The sequence below is a fragment of the Saccopteryx bilineata genome, chromosome 2, assembly GCF_036850765.1.
Source record: "Saccopteryx bilineata isolate mSacBil1 chromosome 2, mSacBil1_pri_phased_curated, whole genome shotgun sequence".
Lineage (NCBI taxonomy): Eukaryota > Metazoa > Chordata > Mammalia > Chiroptera > Emballonuridae > Saccopteryx > Saccopteryx bilineata.
The window spans coordinates 101,258,940-101,279,919 of NC_089491.1; the positions used below are offsets into that span (position 1 = coordinate 101,258,940).

The 20,980-nt window shown below is 46.3% G+C and overlaps 1 protein-coding gene and 1 non-coding gene across 5 annotated transcripts in view; both read left to right on the forward strand.

Moving 5' to 3' along the window:
- AUH (AU RNA binding methylglutaconyl-CoA hydratase) overlaps nucleotides 1–20,980 on the forward strand; it is a 162,560-nt gene that overhangs the window by 130,872 nt on the left and 10,708 nt on the right. The gene's annotated exons all lie outside the window — the stretch shown is intronic.
- TRNAV-GAC (transfer RNA valine (anticodon GAC)) lies at nucleotides 16,600–16,675 on the forward strand. The gene has a single exon. It is a non-coding gene; the product is annotated as a tRNA-Val (tRNA).

A 20,980-nucleotide genomic window follows, 5' to 3' on the forward strand; every position in this document is an offset into this window, starting at 1 on the left:
GGTAGTGTAGTTCAGGGAGAGGAGAGAGTAAGACCGGTAGAGAGTTAATCGGCCAAATTGGAGGAGGAAAAAAAAGTCTCAAGAATGAAGATAAGAGAAACAAACGAACAAATATAATAAAATGGGATAGGTTATAAAGTGTGCAGATTATTCTTGATTTTGAGAGGTTATCTTCTTGCTTTTTCTTTTCTCTCCCTCTTCCTGGTCGGTGACTCTGTACCCCGGGTTCTTCCCTTTGGCACGCTCAGGTAGAGGTTTGCAGTTGATAAGTCTCTATGGCAATGTCATGTATTGTGCTTTATTCTCGTTGGGAGTCGAGGCTCATTAGCATTTATAGGCTCCGACAGTGAGAGAGTCCGTGTTCCTGGAGCCTTTCTCCTAGTCTTTCCTTCCTCAATTAGTAGCCTGATAGTCCAGGTATGGGGTTGCTGCTGCCTCTGCCTGGATAGTAAGAGGCTCAAATTGCTGGCAACTCCCCACTCTATTTCCGCTCAGCACAGGGCTCTGGGTAAGGCTCAGTCAGTCAGAGCTGCTAGCATAATCAGGCGGGCTTTCCGCCCACTCGAAGACCTCTGGCTCTGCCACTCTATCCGGTAACACAAGCGGGCGCCCACTTCCGGGGCGCTTGGAGGAAACTCTCACTCACTGTCTGCAACCAGGATATCCGGCCAGCAGTCTCACGCTCTGAGTGAAACCCCCAACCGCAGGGAAAAGTTGCAGCGTTGGAATTGAGTCTCGCTCCGTCCCCGTGTGCGGCTTTTGCAAGGCGCTGGGGCGGCCCGAGATTCCGCTTTGGCCCACACAAAGGCCCCTGACTCTGCCCCTCTGTGCGATAACACGGGCGCGCACTGCCGAGGCACTCGGAGGAATCGCTCACTCCTTATCTGCGCGCGCAAACCAGGATATGAGGCCGGCCGCGTTTCGCTCTGAGTGAAACAGCCTCCAGCACGGAAAATCTCCACCCTTGGGATTAGTTCTCACTCCCTCCCGTGCGTGGCTTTCCCAGGGCGCTGGGGCTGCCCAGAGACTCTGCCCTCAGCCCACAGAAAGGCCTCTGACCCTGCCTCTCCGTGGGGCAACACGGGTACCCACTTCCGCGGCTTAGGAAGAAATCTCTCTTCCACTAACTGCGCACCGACCAGGAGACCGGGTAAAATGGCCGCTCCGCTTGTCTTTCTTTGTTTGGGTTTGGCGCGAGTGTTAGCTTGTATTGCCCGGGTTGCCACAGGATCAGATTTTCCTCGGCTTGGATCTCTGAGCCACAGCCTGGTTCGGCCGTTTTTGCTGCGGCGGCCTGGATCTATTCACCCCCTTTGCCCGCCTCAGTTTCTATATTCACAGTTACCAGAAAAAGCCGCCCTGTTTAGGTTAGTGAGGAAGGCAGAGCATTTCTTACTCCCTATTTCCTTCGGGGTTTGGTTATATATTTAGCCAATTTTTCACTCAATCATACCTTTGGGTGTATTGCGAAGAATCTGGAAGCTCCAAGTATAGGTTTTTCTGTTTCTGGTTGAAGATCTTGTTGAGTTTTGGGGGAGATTTATTGGTATCGCTTCCTACTCCGCCATTACTCTGACGTCATCTCCTATTTCTTTTTTTTTTTAAGAGAAAATTTCCTGTCCTGCAATCTTTCTGTTGAGAAATCAGCTGACAGTCTTATGGGAGCTTTCTTGTTGGTAACTGCTTTTCTCTTGCTGCTTTTAACATTGTCTGTCTTTAACCTTTGGCATTTTAGTTATGTGTATTGGTGTGGGCCTCTTTGAGTTCATCTTGTTTGGGACTCTCTGTTTTTCCTGGACTGGCATGTCTGTTTCCTTCTCCAAGCTGGGGGAGTTTTTCTTCAGATAGGTTTTCAGTCCCTTGCTTTTCCTCTTCTCCCTCTGGTATCCCTGTGATGCGAATGTTATTACCCTGATGTTGTCCCAAAGAGCCTTTAAACTATCCTCAGCATTTTCTCTTCTTTATGACATTCTGATTGAGTGTATTTTTCTATCTTATCTTTCCAGTCACCTGTTAGATCTTCTGCTTCTTCTAATCAGTTGTTCTTTCCATGTAATGTAGCCTCATTTCAGATACTGTATTCTTCAGTTCTGATTGGTTGAATTCTAGGGTTTTTATCTTTGTGTAAATTCTTACACCATTCATCTAGTCTTCTCATAAGTTCACTGAGCCTGCTTATAACCAGTATTTTGAACTTTGTATCTAGTAGATTGCATTTAGCTCTTTTTCTAGAGTTTTGTTCTATTCTTGCATTTGGGACATGTTTCTTTGTCTCCTTATTTTCCCTGCTCCTTGTCATTTGTTTCTGTGTGTTAGGTAGATCTGCTGTGTCTCCCAGTCTTAGCACAGTGGCCCTATGTAGTAGGTGTCCTGTGGGCCCAGTGGCACAGTGTCCCTAATCACCTGAGCCTGGTGCTCCAGGGTGTCCCCTGTGTGGATTGTGTGCTGTCCTGTAGTAGTTGAGCCTTGGTTGTTGTTGCGATGTCAGTGGGTGGGAGTGACCCTCAGGCTGACTGGCTGTGAGGAATGGTCTAGACTACAGCAAACAGACCTTTAGTGGGCTCTGATCCCACAGAATGGGATTCACTTTAGCAGGCAAGCTCTGGTACCTGCCTAGTCCCCTCTTTTTTTTTTTTTTTTCTATTTTTCTGAAGTGAGAAGCAGTGAGGCAGACAGACTCCTGCATGCGCCCTACCAGGATCCACCCGTCATGCCCACTAGGGGGTGACGCTCTGCCCATTTGGGCTGTTGCTCTATTGTAACTGGAGCCATTCTAGCACCTGAGGTAGAGGCCATGGAGCCATCCTCAGCACCCGGGCCAACTTGACTCCAATGGAGCCTTGACTGCGGGAGGGGAAGAGAAAGATAGAGAGAATGGAGAGGAGGGAAGGGTGGAGAAGCATATGAGCACTTCTCCTGTGTGCCCAGGCTGGGAATCAAACCTGGGACTTCCCCATGCCGGGCTGACACTCTACCACTGAGCCAACCAGCCAGGGCTGTCTAGTATCCTCTTTAGGTGTTTCATTTGTGGAGCTGGTTGGGGAGTTCTCTGGTGGGGTCTGAATCTGGCCACCTGGTGTGTTGGTTATGGGGCCTGTTGGGAGGGGTTCCAGTGCTGGCCAAGGCTAGCCACTGCCTATGCCCAGCCTGGGGCCACATGTTAGGAGCTCTACTACTACACTGCAGGTGTTTGCCCCTATGCTTGGCTTGCAGGCACCTGGGAGAAGCTAAGCTGCAAACCGAGGCTGGCTGCCACTAGTGCCAGGCTTAGAGCTGCTTAGCAAGAGGTGTGGCACATGCTGAAGCCAGATGCTGTTTGGTTGGGGTTTGTGGACCTTTATAAGATTTTATGTAAGTCTGTAGTGTGGGTCAAGGTAAGCTTCTTGTGTAGAACAGCCACTGAAGGGGTTTTGGGCAGGGCATGTGAGTTGGATAGGGCAGGGTCTCAGGGAATCACTAGTTTGGGGTGAACCGTGTTTTCTAGGTTAGTGGAGATTCAGATTTGGTGCCTACCTGTACCCGCCAGTTGTGTATGTGTGGGGGGCAGAGGGCTCAACAAAGGAACATTGGCATCTGCCAGCACTTCAGTTCCACAGGGGGCTCTCCTCCAGCCTCGCCTTTAAGCCAGACACTTCAGTTCCTCTTCATATGTCCCTGGTGTTTTACAAGCTGCTGTCTCTGGTGGAGTTTAGGGTGAGTGTCTGTGAGCAAGTGAGTATGTGTGCAAACCCTTGCAGAGTGTGCCTGGGTTTACAGCAATCCTCCGTCTCACGTGGAATGAGCCTGCTCATTTTCACAGCCATGTGTTGCGGGGACTCCTCTTTCCGGACTGGTCCTCAGAGCTGGGGATCCCAGTGTGAGTCTGGGACCTCTAGCTCCTCAGGGAGGACCTACACAGCTGATGTATCCCTCCAGATTCTTAGTAACCGCCACATGTAGGCGTGGATCCAGCTCATTTCCGATCTCTGCCTCTTACCAGTTGGAGGTGACTCCTCCTTTGTGTCCTTAGTTATAGGACTTGTGTTAAGCTGGTCTTCAGGTGGTTCTCAATATTGGTTCTGTAATTTAGTTGTAATCTTGATGTGGTTCTAGGAAGAGTTTCCCTACTCTTCCTACCTGACTGGAAGACATGTGGACCTTGGGTTGTAATTCACTTTCTCCAGCAGCCCTTTCCCAGTGGGTGTTGACCACTGTGTGCTTTGTTTTGAATCTTTGCCATTTTTTATGACCTCTGATACCAGATCCTGTAGGTAATTATTTATTTTTCCTTGTGTTTCAGTTATCCAATTATATTCTTATGCTAACAAACTCCCACCAAGACGTTGCCTGTCAGAGGGTAACTATTTGAGTAGCTGCGCACCGTGTCTCTTCTAGGGGTGGTGGCTCGCCCCCGGGAGCAGCACGTGTGCTGCAGAACGAGGGCACGCTGGGTTACTGGGGCGCAGGAGCTGGCTCTTCTAACCTTTCTAACTCTTCAATCTTCTCATTCTTAAAATAAGGATAATAAAAGTAATGATCTCATAGGATTCCTCCAAAAATTATAAGATGTGTTGAATTACACGGTACATAATAAGTTCTCAATAAATCATGGTTATGTATTTATCATTGTGTTGCTGTGCCAGGATCTTCACATTTTTATCATGTGACTTACTTTTCATAAGGAAAATAGAAAGTACCTGTATTTAAAGCTTTATTTCCATTTTATAGTGTAGTCATTTATAGTGTTGTCAAATATTTATACATACTATGCTCTTTTTTTTTTTTTTTCTGAAGCTGGAAACGGGGAGGCAGTCAGACAGACTCCCGCATGCGCCCGACCGGGATCCACCAGGCACGCCCACCAGGGGGCGATGCTCTGCCCATCCGGGGCATCGCTCTGTCGCGACCAGAGCCATTCTAGCGCCTGGGGCAGAGGCCAAGGAGCCATCCCCAGCGCCCAGGCCATCTTTTGCACCAATGGAGCCTCGGCTGCAGGAGGGGAAGAGAGAGACAGAGAGGAAGGAGTGGGGGAGGGGTGGAGAAGCAGATGGGCGCTTCTCCTGTGTGCCCTGGCCGGGAATCGAACCTGGGACTTCCGCACGCCATACATACTATGCTCTTAACAATACACTTTTACTATGATTTTACTTAACTCATGTTTTGTGTTATGTGGAGAGAAAACATCTTTTTTTTTTTTTTAAATAAATTTTTATTAATGGTAATGGGATGACATTAATAAATCAGGGTACATATATTCAAAGAAAACATGTCTAGGTTATTTTGTCATTAAATTATGTTGCATACCCCTCGCCCAAAGTCAGATTGTCCTCCGCCACCCTCTATCTAGTGAGAGAAAACATCTTAATACTGAGTATTTTCATCTTATCTGCCCTTTATTACCATATTTCCCCATGTATAAGACGCACCTTAATTTTGGGGCCTGATATTTGAAGAAAAAAATGTATTGCATGAAGTTATTGAACTCAAGTTTTATTCATCATAAAATTCATACAATAACTCATCTGTGAGAAAAAAAACAGGAAATGCAGGGAAAAAAACTCTATAACCACTGTTATGAGGTGCACCCAGCGTTTAGACTCCAAATTTTTCGAAAAAGGGTGCATTTTATACATGGGGAATTATGGTATACCCCTCTTTTAATGAAAACATCAAGGTCCAGTCTTTATGAAAAACAGCCTGTCTACTCTGTTGACACACAGTGAATTTTAGAAGGACACAGTTAAGTGAGCCCATGCAGAATACTGTTGGTGTGCTGGGGTCGCTATCTCTAATTTGATAGTAGTTGGCAAAGTATTTTTTATGGGACAAGCTTTCCCAAAGGAACATCTTAAACATTATACTCTTTCCACTTTTCCCTCTCTATTATTTTTAAAAGATGAATAGTTAACGTGTCTGTTCATCTCCTTGACTTTGAAAGAATGAAAGATGATTTTGAAGTTTTGGAAATTGTTCTCTGAGTGTGATCTGGGAAAAAAACATTTTAGTGAGGACAGAAAAAAAAGGTGACCTTTACCATGTATGCTGATTCTCAGCTTTCGTCCTGTGGGAGGCAGTGTATGACCCCTCCCCTCCTGAAGGCTGGTCATATCGACCCACTTCTAATGGAAGGTGGCAGGAGTGAAGAAGGAGGAAGCACTTCTGGGTAGGTTATCGCAAGACTGGCTTTCCTCTAGTGCATTCTCTTTCTTGAACTGCTCGCCTTAAGGGGGAGCCACCTGCCATGCCAAGAGGCCGCTCTGGGGAGTGGCTCATGGGAGGAGGGACCCAGAGGGTCTGCCAGCTACCGAGTGATTGAGCTACAGAGGACAATGGCCTCATAAAGGAACCAGGGCCAGAAGATTCAGCCAAGTTATTCCTAGATTCCCGAGCCACCAAAACTATGGAAGAATAAATGTTTGTTGTTTTAAGCCACGGAATTCTGGGATGACTTGCAATGCGCATTAAATAACTAAACCAGTTCTTATTTAATTGTTAGAGATGGTGAAACAGTTTCTTCCTAAAGCACAGACTACATGGTGTGTGCATTACTATATCCATCATCCATTTGGAGTAGGGAATATTACTACATAATTGTTTTCAGCTAAGAGCTTTGGGGGGGCAAGAGAGAGAGAGTGAGGGACAGATAGGGACAAACAGACAGGAAAGGAGAGAGATGAAAAGCATCAATTCTTCGTTGTGGCATATTAGTTGTTCATTGACTGCTTTCTTATATGTGCCTTGACGGGGGGTGGGGGGACTCCAGCTGAGCCAATGACCCCTTGCTCAATCCAGCGACCTGGGTTTTCGAACCTGGGTCTTCAGTGTCCCAGATCAACACTCTATCCACTGTGCCACTGCCTCGTCAGGCACTTTTTAAAAAAAGTATAACGTGATAGAACTCATAAAGGGGTAGAATTTCTTGATATCAATAAATATCAAGCTGTTAAATCAGCTAATTCCTTTAAATATTTCCACGATTTAACCAGTGATGTGAACACAAAACATTATAAATATCACTGTATTAAGATTAATCAAGAATCTTCTGTAAGGCTGTTAGGAATATACATACATGTATACATGTTCATATTCATTTGATACTATAACTACACACATATAAGTAATCTCAAAAGGAAGCAATAGTAATCTGCAAATGTATACCACAGATGGGTATCAGAATACAGAGGAATCCACTGAGCCACTTCTGTTGGTTAAGCTTCCTCTGGGCGATGACTGCATTGACTTCAGCCAGCCTGGGACAGGCGTATGCTGAAGGCCGTGAGGAAGGTTTCCCTTTCGGTCCCATCTGCAGGTGTCCTTTCCCTGCACGTGGTGCCACTGTGTTGGAAGAGTGGCGAGTCACGTGGTTTCTGGATGTCCCCCTTCTCATTGTGGTGTGACAGGGTGCTGAGACTGGAGCGTAGTCTGTCGTGGGTGTGTGCAGCCTCCTTCCGCCTGACGGGTGAGCTGTGGGGAAGTGGAGCAGACAGGCGCCCAGTGGCGTCCCTGATGAAGACGCTGTATGTGTTGAAGGAATCTATAAATCTTAAGAAGATTTCTTTGGTTTTGCAACAGAAACAATTATCATGACCAAAACAGAGCTCATGGAAGGCTGTAGGAGCAGGAAACTAGACCAGACCATCCAGTGCCGTGGCTGCTGACGACACGTACTGTTTAAATTTAAATTGATTAAAATGAACTACAATTAAACATAAGCTACACTAGTCATGGAGCTACACAAGTAGCCACTCGTGGCTAGTGACTCCCATGTTGGACGGCCTGGACAGAGACCATTTCCACCATCACAGAGAGTTTTATCTGCCTGCATAGCTTGCGTGGAAGTCTTTGCTTGAATTGGTGAACCCAGCCACTTCCTTCATTCTTCCATTGCCCCATTCAAGATGTGATAGCAGGAGAGAACAGTCTGGCTAATGTAATTTGCTTGGCAGTGCCAGGGTGGGAGAGGTACTGGCAGGAGAACCCTCCAGGGGCCCCTCAGCATGACCAGGGTGGAGTCGCAGAGGAGTGTGTAGAGTGGTGCATTCTGGGTAGCTGCAAATGGACAGCTGTTTACCACAGCACTCTTTAAAGTAATTTTAAGCATCATCCCGGTATGCCAGGGTTGCAGGTTTGATCCCCACTCAGGATACATGCAGGAATTAACCTCTGAATGCTTAAATAACTGGAACAACAAAGTGATGTTTCTTTCTTCTTTCCTCTCTGAATTCAAATAAATTTAAAGTAGTTGTAAAAAGTAAGATTTTATGTTTCATTCAGTATATGACAATATATTTTTCAGAAGTTAAAAAAAGATATAAATGCTTCAGCAAATATTGTGAAAAGTGCATGTAAACATTTGAAAATATATATAATTTTGTTTTTTAATGAATAAAACTTTGATATATCTGTTCTTTATCAGTGAATGGGGTAATAGTGTAATAGTAAAAAAAGCTTTCATATATATATATATTTTTTTTAAATGAGAGGGACAGATAGGGACAGACAGGAAGGCAAAGAGATGAGAAGCATCAGTTCTTTGTTGCAACACCTTGTTGTTTATTGATTGCTTTCTTAACATGTGCCTTGACTGGGGAGCTCTAGCTGAGCCAGTGACCCCGTACTCAAACCAGCGACCTTGGGTTCAAGCCAGCAACTTTGGGCTTTAAGCCAGCTACCTTTGGGCTTAAGCCAGCAACCATGGGGTGATATCTAGGATCCCACACTCAAGTCAGCAACCCTCTGCTCAAGGTGCTGAGCCTACCCTCAGGCCAGATGAGCCCGTGGTCAAGTCAGCAACCTCATGGTTTTATACCTTGGTCGTCTGCGTACCAAGCCAGTGCTCTATCCACTATGCCACCACCTGGTCAGGCATCTATAATAAATATTTATGAAAGCTATTATGAAAGCTAAATATTATTAGCACAAAGGTTTTAATTTCTTGCCTGTCAGCTTAATTTGTTCTAGAAAAATATTTTTTACTGCCAGTCTTTTTAACCTTGCCCTAATTCTTAAAAGTTTTTAAGCTTTTGCTGAATACTTCTTTATCATAAGCTAGATAGAGGTCAAACTGATGTATTTCATATAGGTTCTGCTGGGGTCCAACGAATTAGATTTCTCTCCTCACTTGGTCCTGTCTTGTTTCTCTCTCTTTCTCTCTCTCTCTGAGATGTGGGTGTGTGTTTCCTCATTGCTGTACAACATGCTACAAAGCCTCAGGGAATAGAAAGTATTACAACACTTTAAATACTGGTCACAGATTGAAGAACAAATATTTTTATGCTTTTGCATGATTGTGACACATCTATTAAGAGACCAGTAAACATGCCATGTTTGTTCACATAGCACACTCCCCTTTGACCCTGATGTTTCATTGTAAAAGGAAATGAGTTTTGTAAGCAGCTAGCCCTGATCTGTGCAGAAAGCGCTTGCCTAAAGTGCTCTGATAGACTTCCACAGTAATCTGTTGCAGTGGGTATTGTGATCCAAAGCTAACGTTGTTCCGCGGTGTTTCCTCCACAATTCAAGGAAAAAATGAAGTGGGGCCTTCTGTGTGTGAGAGGGGGTTAGAAGTGATTCAGAGGTGACATTTACTTGTAGAGGTCACCTTGTAGATCAGTTCTGGTATCAGTAGATGCCCTTAACGCAGTATCTGCAAAACTTTCAACTCAAAGTTTTATTGTAGGCGCTCCCCCCATATTAGTGCAGCTTCCTTCTTCGTGAAGTCATAACAAAGGGAAAAGTAAAGGCTAAAAAAGAAAGAAATCCCCTCAAAATAAAAACAAAAAACAGTTGGCATCTTCTCCCTTTAAATATTTCAAAAACATAATTTATAATCTAAAACCATAATTTGTGCTCATTTGCATATTACATTTAAATTATAATTGATTGTGAAATGTCAGTAGCATCTATATCTAGTTTATTTCCAACTCTGGGGACTTTGGTCTGGGAGGAGAAGGTGACAGGGCCAGATTGCTGTCAGCCTCTCGCCGCGCCACAGGAGCCTGTGTGCCCAGGGGCAGCAGGGGACACAGCCCGACAGTGCAAAACTTCATTTCTTGCTTTCTTGGCAAAAAATGAGGTTGTTGTGTTTAAGCCGCTGTTGATATAGAGGTGGCTACTTCAAATTTGTTGTGAGTGGTATAGTCCCAGGACGCCATTATCTAGAACTATCTTGATGCCTTCTCAAAATAATAGATGAAATGATGGAGAAAAATTGGAACAGGAATATGGCATTTCAAATATATTTTCATTCTGTTCAAATACTACATAAACATGAAAGTGTTTTGTCACATAATTAAACTAGCTTTAGCCGTTTGCATTTTCCCTCAGTAATAAGAGTCCCAGTTTTACTCCCTGTGCTATGTCAAAACACTCGGTGGGCAGGAGGTCTTCCCACTCCCGTAACTGCACATGAGGAGGCTCTAAGCAGTGAGGTGGAGCAGGACTTGTTGCTGGGACTTAACTAATGGTTCTGAGAACAGCATCTTCTTGCTAGTCCCTTTGTCTTCCTTCCTTGTTCCTGGTCTGCAAACATGATGGCAGGACTTCAGCAGCCTTTCAGACCATGAGGTAACCTGGAGAACAGAGGTGCAGGCTGAGGGTAGCCAAGGAGAAACAGAAGGAGCCCGATTCTGAGGGAGAGGGGTGGCCACTGTGGTCCTTACGCAGCCCTGAGAAAACTGGCCCCAGAGTTTTGTGGGTGACTTACAGAGAGAAGAAAGTAAGTGGTTCAGTTGAAGCAAAAAATTGTAGCTCTTGTTAAAGAGGCTGGATTGAATAAAGTGGCCAGGGAGAAAGATGCAGATCTGGTGATGTCACACAGTCAAGTCCCCACTGCCCCGGGCTGTCTCCTTGCTGGCTTGTTAGTGCTCACTCTTGACGCACATCTCCTGTTGGGAAGAACATGCAGAACACATGTACAAACTCCTGGTTGTTGTAAGTGAACCTGACCCTGACATGAGCAGAAGTGTTAGATTTTAAACTGTGGGCCCACTGAAAGGAGCAAGGGCTCTGGGGAAGTGGCTGACTCAGGGTCTGGGCAGGAGACACGCACGGTGAGCTCGGAACATGTGATTCCAGATTACGAGAGGTTAGCAGAGACTAAAGGTCATACTGAAAGGACTCCAAAGCCAATCTAAGGAAGTTCTCATCAGCCAAAGATGGGGGTGGTTTGAGCATTAAGAAAAACTAACTGCAGTGGATTCTAATGTATCAGCTCTGTTAGAATCTGTAAGTTTATGATGGTTTTTAGCGATTAAAAGGCAAGCTGGTCATGTTTGCATTATGCCAGGGAACTATCTTGTTATTTTGAAAATTAGTAAATAAAGGCAAAGAATCAGACCTGACCTGTGGTGGCGCAGTGGATGAAGCGTCAACCTGGGATGCTGAGGTTGCCGGTTCGAAACCCTGGGCTTGCCAGGTCAAGGCACATATGGGAGTTGATGCTTCCTGCTCTTCCTCTCTCTCTCTCTCTCTCTCTCTCTCTCTCTCTAAAAATGAATAAAATCTAAAATAAAAAAATAAAGGCAAAGAATCAACTGTTTACGAACTAAGCTATAAACTTAGGGCATAAGCAAAAGAAACAAGGCAGAAAGCCCACTTGCAGTGTTTTTATCCTGTTATCTTGTCTGTGGCTTTAGACAAGAGTTCAGAGCTACCTAGAAGTTCAGTGTCAGGAAGAGGATCAGAGTTGGCTGTGAACGACCTTGGGCATTTGTGGTTCCCCTCACTCTTGGCAGCCCACACGCTGTCACTGACGTCCACCCTTTATCTGAACTCTCGCTTCTCTGGCCCCTCACCACCAAGCTTTTCATTTGACCAGTGAAGTTTTAAAATCCTTTGTTTTCATTTCATTATATATTTAATGACACATAGAAGGAAATGTAACTTATACTCGATAGAGTTGTTTTCTCCACGTGAACACACCCCTTACTGAACTCATTAAGTGTTGAGTTAGGTAATCAGCATTCAGAATGCTAAATATGATGAGAAATCATGTTAGACTGATACGTAGTATTTTAAGAAATTGGTAGAGCCTTTAGATTGGCTAAGAAAATGCTATTTGTCTCAGTTAGAATGATGGGTCCCCAGTGTCCTTACATTTTCCGCTCAGTGGGATTTTAAGCATGGAAAGCCTGTCCCGGGAGCTGTGACAAGCATGTTCTGTGCATTCCCCAGACCTCCCACAGGACCGAATTTCAGCTCGCTCTGTGATCACCTACAGATGTCTGCCCCCTTTCCGTCTGAGCCTGGCATGCCCATGGTCACACCCTGAACTTGCAGCATCACTACTAACATCTCCATTCTGAGTCTAGATTTCCTGCCCCTCACCCTGCAGCATCCTAACCTCCAGGTCTCCTTGGATTGATCAGGACCACGGACACTTTCACTTTCAGCTGCACCATCCTGTCCCCACGCGGTGTAGCTTCTGTGATCCTTTGTGATAATGACGTCCTTCACAGTGACCTTACCTTCACACTAATTTCACAGGGGAACTGTGAGGATTAAATAAGTGAATTAATATGTAGGAAGTGTCTGCTTGATAAAAATCAACTGTTGCAGTTACTTGTCTTACCTGCCCATTCTGTGCCCACCCCCAGACAGCTAGAAGTTACTGGAAAGGAAAATGGATAACCGTGCTGACTCACCTCGTGACCACAAATCTCAATGTGTAATTAATTCTTCCCAGAAGCCCTACCATCCTTCCTCAGTGTGCTTGCCGTTACTCTTCAGCATGTGTGTCCAAATCTCTTCCCTCGATCCATCTGTACTTCCAGACAACAGGAAATCCTATTTCGGACAGCTTAGACACTGAGACAATACCTTCTAATATCATATGAAGTAAAGCAAGTCAGGACTGGTACATTCAGCAGCTAAGTGACATCTTCCTGTCATGGTGTCTTTAGTTTGAGGTTTCAGCTTTTGCTGGCTTTGGTCAGGGTCATAAGGTAGCTGCCATTGCTCCAGGTGTCACATGACAGCGTCGTGGAGGAAACCTTTCCTAGAAGACCCCTGTACACGAGCTTCATTGGAAGAAGGCTGGTGAGTGGCAGTGGGATAGGTGTCCCAGGGTGGGCTGCTGCTGAGTGTCACTTTCCTCCTGCATGTGCCCATCTCACCGCACCTCCATGGGCACTGCTTCTTCACCTGCACAGCCTCCTGGGGTGGCCTCATCCCGGCCCCTGGCTTTGAGTGCCGTCTATATGAAATTGACTGTTAATAAGCAGGTTGCATATCCAGTCACATGCCTGACTCCCCACTTCCATATGTAAAATACACACTGAACATGGCCAGAGTGCACCCCGTCACCTCCAGGCTCCCCAGTGCCAGGAAACAGCGCTGCCTTCATTCATGAGCGTAAGCCGGGAATCGAGGCATTGAGTTGAGGTCCCTTTCTCACACCCATTTCACTAGCAATTTTGGGCAACACTTCCCCAGATCTCAGCCCCTCCCCCTTCCTTTGCTGCCCTACTTCAGTTCAGTCCGCCATCGTACTGCACTTGGACAGGACGGGTACCTCCTACTGGACACCCTGCTCTTGTCCTGCCCCTGTCATCTCTTCCGAGCTTCCAAGGCCTCTTCCAAAGCACAAGTCGAACTCTGTCACTCTCCACTCAGAACGCTCCGTGTTGTATGATAGAGTGAGAGAGATGTAACCCTGTATCGCACCTCTGTCATCTGAATGCACCCTGAGTGTCCCGCCTCACTCCATCACTCCCCGCACGGCCTTCTCTTCAGAGCTCCAGGGGCCTCTTTCCTCTTCCCCAGCCGTGCTGCGCGTGGCTTCCCTTTCGGGTCTTCATGTGACTGATCTCACCACCCTGTGTTTTGCGTGACCTTCAGGTGGCTGCCTTGTTAGCATCAGGCGTGGGCTTCACGTTCATCCAGCAGGTCCCCCCACCCTCAGTCTAAACCAGCCATCTAGTGACTATCTCAGAACTACCGTATTTTTCGCTCCATAAGACACACCTAGGGTTTTAAGGAGGAAAATAAGAAAAAAAATATTCTGAACCAAATGGTGTGTTAAAATATTTAATAAAATATCATATTTTTTGTTCCATAAGACGCTCAGGCCTTTTCCCCTCCACTTTTTTTGGGGAAAAATGCGTCTTATGGAGCAAAAAATAGGGTAATTTCCTGCCTTACATTCTCTCCACAATGCTCATGACAACTCGCTCCTTGACTGAGTGCGTGTTTATTGCCGCCTCTCTGCCCTCTCTGCTGTTGAGGTAATAACCTTCAAGGATAGCGGTGGGGTATCAGGTTCATCGTGTTTGTTCAGCACCTGGGACAGTGCCTAGCACATTTCAGGTCACTCGGCCAATAAATCAGTGATTGAACAAATGGATTTTACTTGCAAAAGGTACAACATAAACTCCCACTGAGCTTCATCTGTTTTCGAAAGAGGAAGAAAAAAAAAAAAGCTACGTGTCTGTGCCATTCATGACACTGGAAAGCATGCAACAGAAATTGACTCTGGGCTCCCTGAGTGGACAGGAAACTTACTGCGAGGTTCCCAGATCCAGTAGCTGGCTAGCAAACCAGCTTCAAGCACAGAATGGAAGCAGGCAGTGCACACCATGGTCTGGGTCAGAATACCAGTCATCAGGTCTGCACATCACTGCCCCTGTGTGGCCTGGATGCTCAGAAAGGCTTGTACTCCAAGGGTACAGGTTTGGGACTCCCAGCCTCCAGGACGCTGGACCTGACCTGGACACCTGCTCAGCTGTGCCAGGGCAGAGAAGGAGATCTGGCCCCTCAGCCTCCATTACTGGGGATCTCGACTGTTCCGGAATGAATAGAAGGAGGGGGGGGGTTCAAAAAAAGAAGGACTGGGATTTTAGTAGCGGCAGTGGGAGTTGAGCAGCTAGTGACAAGCGTGGAAAGCTTCAGGGACCTGCTCTGCACTTTCTCTCTGAGCCAGTAGGTGCCCTAACGCAACAGTAGGAATGTCTGCTTGCCCCTTCCTCTTCTGGGCTTACAGTGACTGTGGCTTGTTCTCCAACCGCAATCTCCCATAGAGATGGCATTCTCATACCACTGCTTGCAGATGGTATTCTCATACCCTCTGGCACTCAGTGGCTTCCGCTTACCCTCAGACTAAACCCAGTCCTTCCGGGCCCAGAGTTCCCACGGGGGCTGGCCCACTCCACTCAGGCTGCCATCGTCGCCACTCACACCCCCTGCGCTGCGCTTCAGGCCCCCTGTGTTCCTCTGTCTCAGCTCCAGGTCACACTCTCCTCTCCTTCTGCCCCTCAGTGTTGTCCGCTTGCTCTCCTGGGCTTCCAAGCAGGCAGGAGGCAGGTCTTTGGCTGCGGTAGCCATGTGCCTAAACAGAAGTAATGTAAGTTCTGTCGCATGGCAAACAATTGCCTGCCATCCTGCGTTTTACAGCAGTGTGTCCTCAGATCCCACTGTCTCTTTGTGTGACTTTGGAGCTCATGAGTAGTGCATGCATGCCTTTGGGCTGCCTCACACCCACTGCATTGGTCTCTGTTCACAGAGCCCAGGCAGAAAGGCTCACCACTACACGGGAAGGGGCAGGGTGGTGGCCAAGGTCTTCTTTTTCTTCCTAACACAGTAACACGGCTTTGGATCGCAGCTTCTCCTTACGACTCTGATGCACCTTCATGCAGGTTCATGAAATGCCATAGGGTCCCCTTTTCTGGTAGATGATAAAGTGACTCAGGAGTCATTGTTTTCTGTGGAAGCAAAGTGTGCTGTCAGTGTACTGTGCCTGAGAACGACAGAGGGACTGGTTCCTTAGCGGGAGCCGCTGAGCTGCTGTGGGCATTCTCAGCTTGTGCACATCTCCTTGGTTTGGTAGCTGGTGGAGGACCTGTGGGGGTTCTGGGTGCATGTTGCTTGCAGATACCGTGATCTCGGAGACCTTCAACTAGCCCGGGGAAACCGAGGCTTCCTGAAGCCTGCGTGCTTCCTGGGGACAGAAGCAGGAAGGGCGCGGATGCATTTACTTAGTGGTGGGCGGGCTCTCAGTCTTCAGAAGGCTGTAGCAGTTTTGTCCCTACCCCAGCGTCATATTACACACACAACGCAGAACGGTTTGGAAATACTGTAGTGAGCAAGGCTGGCCCCTCCAGGGACACTTAACTGTTTGGGGACATTGGTTAGATATATATACCTTCTTATATATACTACACATACCTTTTTTTATCCAGTAAGTTTAAAATATATATTCATTTCATAATCTGCTCTTATTATATAGCAGGTAAGAATTAGGTAGGTTTGACCCTGTTTCTGCAACCTACCTTAGTGACTTGGGACAAGTGGTGTCTGAACCTCAGAGCAGAGCAGGCCCGGCCAGGAGTCAGGGCTCCGTGCTGGAGGCCGCTGGGATGGACAGTGGTGAGAGTTTGCTTGGAGGCACACAGAGCCCTGGGGTTGCAGGTAGCAGGGCTGCTGTCAGAGTGGAACAGCTTTATTTAATTCCAAAGGCTTATCTACAGATGGTACTTGGCTAATCCTGAAGTCAAATGCCCGTGAGAATGACGCCCAACTCCGAGCTCATATTAGAATTTAATATTCAGAATTAATGCAAGCTGAATTGAAATACATTCTCCCTAGTACACTTGTTCACATTTGGACTTAAAACCTGACCCCTCAGCCCTGGCCGGTTGGCTCAGTGGTAGAGTGTCGGCCTGACGTGCAGGAGTCCCGGGTTCGATTCCCGGCCAGGGCACACAGGAGAAGCACCCATCTGCTTCTCTACCCCTCCCCTCTCCTTCCTCTCTGTCTCTTTCTTCCCCTCCCGCAGCCAAGCCTCCATCAGAGCAAAGTTGGCTTCGGCGCTGGGGATGGCTCTGTGGCTTCTGCCTCAGGCGCTAGAATGGCTCCAGCCGCAATGGAGCAACACCCCAGATGGGCAGAGCATCTCCCCTTGGTGGGCATGCCGGGTGGATCCCGCTCGGGTGCATGCGGGAGTCTATCTGACTACTTTCCTGTTTCCAACTTCAGAAAAATACAAAAAACAAAAAAACAAAAAGAAAACAAAACCTGACCCCTCTCCTTCCATAATGGGTCCCAGGGCCGCTTCCTGTCTCTCTGGCTGCGGGGTGTGGAGCTGTGCTGAGCCCCGACTCCTGGCCGCTGAGCTGTAGCATTTTGTTTATTAATTTCATAGTAGAAAATAGCTGTTTATCAACACAGTAGTACTTCCAAACTAGAGTCGCATGCTGGTGTAGAGCGTTTCTAGTGTGGGTGACGACTCATGAGGCGTCGGTTGTCACACTGCGCCACACTCCATTGCCTCCGTGTCCCCAGCTCCTTGCTCGCACGGCCAGTATTAATTGAGAAAGGCAGATTGGACGGGCCATATCATTTTCATAAAATTTAAAATCACAAATTTTATATTCTTGGAGGTGGTAGGGAGAGGGTGGTTGTCTTCAAGGGCACAAATGTAAAACCAGTTCAGACGATCAGTCTCAGATTTCTGCAGACTGATTGCAGCGTAGGAAAGGGAGCCAGATGACTTCTTACCAAACAGGTTTTCTAAAGAAAACTACTTAAAGTAACAAAGAGTGAATTAAGTCGTGTATTTAAGATAGCTCCTTTCAAATAATGGGGTTGGGAAAACTGCATTTCCACCTGGGAAGGAATGAAAGTGGACCCTTACCTTACGCCACGGACAAAAGTTACCTTGAAGTGGATCAAAGGCTTCCCGTGAGAGTGGAAACCACAGAATGCTGAGGAGAAAATGGGGAAAATGGAGTGACATTGGATCTGGCAGTGGTTTCTCGGATGTGACACCAGAAGCACAGGGAACAACAGAAAAAAACAAATTGGACTTAATCAAAATTAAAAACTTATGTGCAACTGACAACTATTAATAATAACATAGCGAAAAGGCAGCCCATGAGGTGGGAGAACCTATTTGCTGATCATGTAGCTGACAATGGATTAATATTCAGAATATAGAAAACTTCTACAAGTCAACAAAAACAAATCCCAGTGGAAAAAAATATTGGCAAAGGAGTAAGTAGGCTTTTCTCCAAAGAAGATGCAAATGGCTTGTAAGCACATGACCTCATGAGTTGTTAGGGAAATGCAAATCAGCCACCACAGTGAGATACCACTTCATACCCATTGGGATGGCGATTATTAAAAAACCAAATAAATAGCCTGACCTGTGGTGGCGCAGTGGATAAAGCGTCGACCTGGAAATGCTGAGGTCGCCAGTTCGAAACCCTGGGCTTGCCTGGTCAAGGCACATATGGGAGTTGATGCTTCCAGCTTCTGTCTCTCCTCTCTCTCTCCCTCTCCTCTCTAAAATGAATAAAAAAAACAAAACAAAACAAAAAAAACCAAATAAATAACAAGTGTTAGTTAGAATATAGAGAAGTTGGAACACTGTGGTCCTCTTGATAGGAAGGTAATTGGTGGGTGAAGTTACTTTTTTTCCATAGTAACTAAAAATTAAGCATAAAGTTACTGTATGACCCAGCAGTCCCATGTCCCACCTGTGGCTGTCTACCCAAAAGAGATGGAGCCAGGACTTGGAAGAATTGTGCACATATGTCACAGGGCTGTTCCTAGTAGCCAAGAGGTGCAAACAGCCCAGCCGCACATCAAGAAATGAACACACAAAATGTAGTTAGTATATCCATCCATCCAGTGGGGTTTCCTCTGGGCTCTGTGGTGCTTTGTGCCCTGACATCACATCCTCCAGCATTTAGTTCATTGAGAAAAGCATTGAATTGTCTAGTGCCTGGTGTTAGTTTCATAACTGTTCCTTTGTTATATTTGTACAAAATCCTCATCCCCGGAGAATGAGAGCATCAATGAAACGGTATGGTGAATGAGCTTGGGTTTTCTGGGCTTGCAGAACACTGAGCTTCAGCCGAGTAAAAGTGCCGCATTAACAGTGACCGTGGAGGGACACATTCGTTATTCTGACCAGTCTACGTTAAACTTTTTACAGAACACGAAGAAGAATGATTTCCTGATGTTGTGCTTGTCAGGAACCCCACATCCTTAAGTTCTTTAGTCTGATGGAAATTCTACCCGGCCCCATGAGTAAATATAGCTATGTGGGTTGTATTATTTATATCTCTGTTCTAATCAGCTGCCCTTGGAAACAGCATAAATAACTTGTGTTTTCCATGCAGCCTGTCCCATACGTTCTCAGAGCTATCTTTACCACACTTGCAGTGACAGTGTTTACAGTTAGGGTTAAATTTGCCAGGGCTCCCATTTTCAGACACGTTTTCTGCTATGTCGAGTACAACACTTACAAACTTACCATTTCTAACTGCTTGGGCAGTGCAAACACTTAATAACTATGTTTTACAGAAGCTGTATTCACAGTGGTTATGTTAAGAATCATCCGTGTTGGAAATGTCAGTCCTTTTCCAATTCATCTAGGGTTTTGTTTTTAATCACCATATTTTCTAAGTACTGGTCGTGGTTGTTAATACGGTTGTATAAGCTGTGTCCTTCAAAGCAGCCATGCTCTGTTAGACACGTGGGAATAGACCTAATGACTGAAGGGAAATATGCTTTCTTGAAACTTGTGGTCTTTATTTTTCATTTTTCCACTTTTGATTGAGATGCAAGCAAGAAAAAGTTTGCTTTGCTTCTCAAGCTGTGTAAAGGAAAGCCAGCATCTCCGTCCAGCGTGTTGTCCAGGGTGTTGTACAGGGTGTTGGGCAGTGCTAGAACTGTGCAGAGGAGTTGTGTCGTAAACAGGCAGCCGTGGTTGACGCTCAGATAGAAATCGGTTTCTGTATGAAATCACCCACCCAGTTGTTAGTTGCCATTGGTAAGTAATACAGAAAGAAGTGTAAGCTCCGTGGGCCAAACAAAACCAGTGAGCTTATTTGTGTTTTCTCCTCTGAAACTTGGCCATCAGCCATTCCTCTGCCTCTGGGTTACCAGTGGGCTGGACAGCCTGGCAGCCATTTAAGGATGATTTAGACTAATCTTAATATGTATATACACAATTGCGTGAGTTAGAGAGAGAGAGAGAGACAGAGAGAGATGGAGACAGAAGGACAGAGACAGACAGGAGGGGAGAGAGATGAGATACATCAACTCTTTTCTTCTTTGTGGCACCTTAGTTGTTCATTGATTGCTTTCTCATTCTGTGCTTTGACTGGGGGGAAGGGAATCCAGCCAAGCCGGTGACCCTTTCTTAAGCCAGTGACTTTGGGCTCAAGCTGGTGACCCTGCGCTTGAGCCAGTGGCCTCAGGGTTTCAAACCTGTGTCCTCAGCATCCCAGGTCGACTCTCTGTCCACTGCGCCACTGCCTGGTCAGGCAGACTAAACTTAATATTGCGGCTCTTCTCATGCTGAGACTGCCAGTAGGAATATTACCTGCTTTTGTGCAGCTTTCTGTTGAAGGAGATCCCAGCTTCAGTGTCAAGGCACAGTTAGTACTTGCACTGAGTAGTAACAACCAGCACGAAACCTATTTTCATGAGTAATTATCTGTGTTTATTTTTATTAAGTTTTAGGATTAGATACCTAAGCAGTGGTGCAGTGGATAGAGCATCAGACTGGGATGCAGAGGACTCAGGTTCGAAACTCCGAGGTTGCCAGCTTGGGTGTAGGATCATCTGGCTTGAGCAAGGTTTACCAGCTTGATCCCAAGGTCGCTGGCTTGAGCAAGGGGTCACTCAGTCTGCTGTAGCCCCCTGGTCAAGGCACATATGAGAAAGTGATCAATGAACAACTAAGGTGCCACAACAAAGAATTGATGCTTCTCATCTCTCTCCTTTCCTGTCTGTTGTCTGTCTGTCTGTCTGTCTGTCTCTCTCTCTCTCACACACACACACACACACACACACACACACACACACAAAATTAGTTTACATGTCATTGACCATAAATGGTTCTTTAAAAGCACATGAGTTGAATTTCTCAGAATTTGAAAAGTTTAACCTAAGCTAAAAGAGAGATGCCAAGGTTGACGGACTGTCAATTACTGCTGCGGTGAGTGGGCAGAGTGCAGTGTTGTCAGCCCCGGCTGTGCGTCCTCACTTCCCC